Genomic DNA, 4473 nt, shown 5'->3' with positions numbered 1-4473 from the left:
ATATATTTGTCTATAAAGAAGGTAAATTTTGGAATAATATGCGTATTTTACTTATGTTAATTATATTATAATGAAATGAGGGAAATCAAGGTTATCCGAAGTTTAAACATTGGTTATAAAAGGCTAAATTGGAGTATATAAATTGGAATTAAATAAAACCTCTAAACAGGACTTGGATATATATTGATAAATGTACTGACTGATTGAGTCTAGTTAGAAACTTATTTACATGAATATGATATAATATTTGTGGGAAACAGTGAGGGAATGTTATTGATATAACCTGAGATATATATGAACGATTTTGTTATTGACTGATTTCCCTAGCATCATGCTGCTTCCTAAGTATTTGGATGTTAAAATTTGAAAAATTAATAAAACTTGTTTTAAAAAAAAAGAACTATAAAAGGGCCTTAGTTCCCCACCTCTGCCCTATAGCAACCTGTTGCAAAGTTGGTAAGTCTGCTTATAGACTTATTGTAGGGTTAGAAGGGACGGTAGGGATCATCTAGCCCAACCCCCTGTTCACCTCTAGCCAAGCCACAGAAGTCAGTCATGGTCCTGGTGGTGGAACATTCGCAGCTTGTCTACAGGCCGGCCCAACAGCGCTGCCGCCTCAGAAGGAAAATTCAGCGCATGTGCCAGGAAAACGAGGGACTTTAGCCCGAGAAACAGACAACTCTAATGCTGCTGCTTAAATCTGTTCCAAATTTTTGTACAGTCCTGATTATCCTGTCCCTACTCCCAAATAAAGGCTTTGCAAAAGTGAACCTGGTGTGCCCTGTTTTCAAAGGCCGGAGAACTTGGTTTGGCGGAAGTCTCAAGCAGTTGCGGGCTTTTGGGGGCTGACAAAATTAAAATTAATTGGTGGTGACTGGGAATCCTTCATTGACCAGGACAGGGATAGGCAACCTTGGCTCTTTTATGACTCGTGGACTTCAACTCCCAGAATTCCTGAGCCAGCATGGCTCAGCTTGGAAACCTCCCTTTCCCCTCAGCATGGCTGGCTCAGGAATTCTGGGAGTTGAAGTCCACGAGTCATAAAAGAGCCAAGGTTGCCTACCCCTGCACTAGATAGAATAGGGCTCTTCAAACTTGGCCCTTTTATGATTCGTGGACTTCAACTCCCAGAATTCCTGAGCTAGCATGGGGGAACTATGGCCCCCTCATGACTTGTGGACTTCAACTCCCAGAATTCCTGAGCCAGCATGGCTCAGGTTGGAAACCTCTCCCTTTCCCCTCAGCATGGCTGGCTCAGGAATTCTGGGAGTTGAAGTCCACGAGTCATAAAAGAGCCAAGGTTGCCTCCCCCTGGACTAGGAGGAGGAAGGGATGTTAGACACATTTCTCTCCTTACGTTGTTTATAGAAATAATAAATAAATACCCTTCACTTAAGGCAGGGCTTTCCAACCTTGGCAACTTTTAAGACTCGTGGACTTCAACTCCCAGAATTCCCCAGCCAGGCATTCTGGAGGTTGAAGTCCGCAAGCCTTAAAGTTGCCAAGGTTGGAGACCGCTGATTTAAGGAACGAGGCAGGAAGGAGGGGATCAAACGTCCACAGCCCGACGGAGGTTTCTAAATCAAGAGATCCACCCTTGCCAAACCCATGAGGGCATACTGGGGGTGGGGGGGGGAGCAATGCTGCACCAGGGGGTGCTTTCAACTGGATATGCTGCCCAAGTCAGAGCCTGGAGCTGTTTGTGGGCGAAGCTCATCTGCCACTGCTTGTGTGGTTTGGATTCGCAGCCTAATTGCCAGGTCCAGCTGATTCAGAGGGCAGCTGGACCAAGCTTCAAAGCTACGCACGGGGTGGAGTCTCTGGAGAACGGGATGGCACAACTCTCCGCTGCCAACTCACCGCTGCCAATTTGGCATGGTTCAGCTTGCTGCGGCCAGCGCGCCACAGGACAATTCGCTGCGGGAAAACGTGCCGCAGGACGATTCAAACGATTCTATTTAAAATAACTTTAAAAAAATATTTTAAACGTTTGTCACTCACGTTTCCCTCTGTGCTTCCGTTTGCATCCTTTCTTTCCTGGTTCTATTTCACCAGGTCTTTGATATTATTTTGTGCCATGGCAAAGTGTCCCTCGGCGAGTTGGCCGTGGGGTGAATGTCCCCGTCTCAGATCAACAGAGCCTCCCCTGTCTGGCTGCAGGACTGGAACGGACCGGCCGGCAGCGCTGGGTGCAAGTCTGTCTCCCCGTGGCTGGCTCAAGGCAAACACCCCTATATCCAGCCTCTTGAGTTGGGAGAGTCACAGCCCTTGGACTCTTGGCTGTGGCTGAATGGAGCCGAATGCCCACCCTGGGGCAGCCTTGCCCCTCCCAATGCCCTCTGGAGCACCTCCCGTCTCTGAAAGCACAGGCACAGTCACTGGGGCAGGGTGGGAGGTGAGGAAGCATGGATTTGTGGTCCTCCTGGCTGGGTAGGGCTGTTCTGTGCCAGCAGAGTCAAGGCCTGGCTTCTGCCCTCAGCTGTTCCACTTTATCTCCCTCTGGCTACTCCCAGTTGGATTGGGGGGTGGTGGTGCTGAGACTCACCATAGGTGACTCCCTTGCTCCCACCGTACCTCATTTCAGCTGGATGAAACCCCCTCTGTTGGCCGCTCTGGTTTCCCAACTTTGTTTTGCCATTTTAGTGGCACTTTAGGAACCTGGGGCAATCTCTCTCCTCTGCCACTAGAGGGCGTTGCATGGTCAGACCTGAAAGGAGCCTTGAGCAACGGCTCTCCTCTGCGGGTCTTTGCATGGTCAAACCTGAAAGGAGCCTTGAGCGATGTCTCTCCTCTGCCACTAGAGGGCGTTGCATGGTCAGACCTGAAAGGAGCCTTGAGCGACGGCTCTCCTCTGCGGGTCTTTGCATGGTCAAACCTGAAAGGAGCCTTGAGCGATGTCTCTCCTCTGCCACTAGGGGTCGCTGCATGGTCAGACTTGAAAGGAGCCTTGAGCGATGTCTCTCCTCTGCCACTAGGGGTCGTTGCATGGTCAGACTTGAAAGGAGCCTTGAGCGATGTCTCTCCTCTGCCACTAGGGGTCGTTGCATGGTCAGACCTGAAAAGAGCCTTGAGCGATGTCTCTCCTCTGCCACTAGGGGTCGTTGCATGGTCAGACCTGAAAGGAGCCTTGAGCGATGTCTCTCCTCTGCCACTAGGGGTCGTTGCATGATCAGACTTGAAGGGAGCCTTGATTCCAGACTGGGAAAAAGTAACTTAAGAGTCACCAGGCTAAAGTTAAGTTTTTATTTACTTCCTCCAACAAAATGCCCGTTTCTGCTGAAGAGGAGGAACCTGGAAGAGCTCGTAAATGATCAATCGCCAAACCGAGCAGTGTTGCACCTGGTTGGCATTTGACTGCAGGACCACAACCAGGTGGTGCCGACCACTCCCCTGTTTCTCCCACGCCCATTTCGCTTGCATATGCCCAAGGAGTCAGGCTCCATTCATGGCCGCTTGCATTGCCCAAGGAGTAAGGCTGCATCTCATTGTAGGCTTTTTCTCTCTTGCAAGTTTTGCTGTAGTCAGGACTCGGGAATTACCAAACCAATTCCAAAAACGCCCCGAAGGATCTTCTGCTAATTTTTTTTTATATTGTGGGGGGAATTGAACGAAAAGTGGACGAGCTTTTTATTATGACCAGCTGGCAGCTGGAGAAAGCCTGCAAGGGTTAAGAGGCCAGACCATAAAACAATAAAGAACACATAACAAGCCTTATAGGAGCCTAATGAAGCATAACCACACAACAACAGCTGGGTCGGGAGCAGGACCACCTGCAGTGCCGGAAATCCTGGTTATCCGGCGCAGCCACATCATGCGGAGTTTCTCCCATAACGTTGGTAGAAGAAACTGGACAGCCATTTGTCCGAAATGGTATAGGGTTTCCTGCCTGAGCAGGGGGTTGGACTAGATGACCTCCAAGGTCCCTTCCAACTTTATCCTTATTATTATTATTGTCTACAATTAACTAGTGAGCAAAAACCCCGATGGGCGCCGGGGACATGGCTAAGAGCAGGGGTCTTCAAAACTTGGCAACTTTAAGACTTGTGGACTTCAACTCCCAGAATTCCTCAGCCAGCCAGGGCTGGCTGAGGAATACTGGGAGTTGAAGTCCACAAGTCTTAAAACTGCCAAGTTTGAAGACCCTTGGCTATGAGGCAGAACAAATTTACTGTGTTGATAGCTAGAATATTTGTGGCACAACAGAGCACACCTGTTTCTCCTTGCGTGTGTGTGTGTGTGTGTGTGTTGTCCTATTAAATCTGGTTGTAGGTTGTAGGATGCTGTTTGTCAATTCCGGCTTGAATAGAATTTGGCCAAGGCTTGCCCGCCCTTGGACAGACATTAAGCAGGAACAGAAATTACAAAATTAAGAAAGTTTTAAGTCTCCATTGTAGACTTCCAGATTGCGAACATCCTGGATTTGGGGGTGAAGAGATCCCAGGATCCACTAATTACAATTCTCTTCTGATAATT

Source organism: Protobothrops mucrosquamatus, unplaced genomic scaffold (genome assembly GCF_001527695.2).
Source record: "Protobothrops mucrosquamatus isolate PMUCROS unplaced genomic scaffold, P.Mucros_1.0 scaffold5994, whole genome shotgun sequence".
In the NCBI taxonomy this organism is placed as follows: Eukaryota; Metazoa; Chordata; class Lepidosauria; order Squamata; family Viperidae; genus Protobothrops; species Protobothrops mucrosquamatus.
The sequence above is the reverse complement of the archived record's forward strand: the minus strand, read 5'-3'. Positions refer to the sequence as shown.